Genomic DNA, 350 nt, shown 5'->3' on the forward strand with positions numbered 1-350 from the left:
CTCAGTGGCCGAGTGGATAACGCGATGGCGTTTGAAGCGAAAGGTACTGGGTTCGAGTTCCAGAGTGAATATCAACTTTGAGATGCAAGTACACCCAGCTGACGAGTCCCAAATAGGACCGAACCCTCGTCCTCCATTCCACTGCTCGCCACTATCCATCTTTGCTTACAATGCTTGTGAATTACAGCTATATCGAGGCAATACGCACAGTATGCACATATGCCAATAAGAGACTGACCAGTTGCAGTCCTAAAACATCAATGAGAATATTCAAACAAACAATACTAAGTGAATTCAAAATATACTACTGTTACTGGTAATTTGTCCATACCACTAAGTAATACAATCTT

The 350-nt window shown here is 42.3% G+C and overlaps 1 non-coding gene across 1 annotated transcript; it reads left to right on the top strand.

Moving 5' to 3' along the window:
• On the top strand, positions 1-71 carry Smp_tRNA_01394_Pseudo_TTG.1.1. Its single transcript has one exon. It is a non-coding gene (tRNA).
• Positions 72-350: the final 279 nt, after the last annotated feature.

The sequence above is a fragment of the Schistosoma mansoni genome, chromosome 1 (genome assembly GCF_000237925.1).
Source record: "Schistosoma mansoni strain Puerto Rico chromosome 1, complete genome".
NCBI classification, from domain to species: Eukaryota; Metazoa; Platyhelminthes; class Trematoda; order Strigeidida; family Schistosomatidae; genus Schistosoma; species Schistosoma mansoni.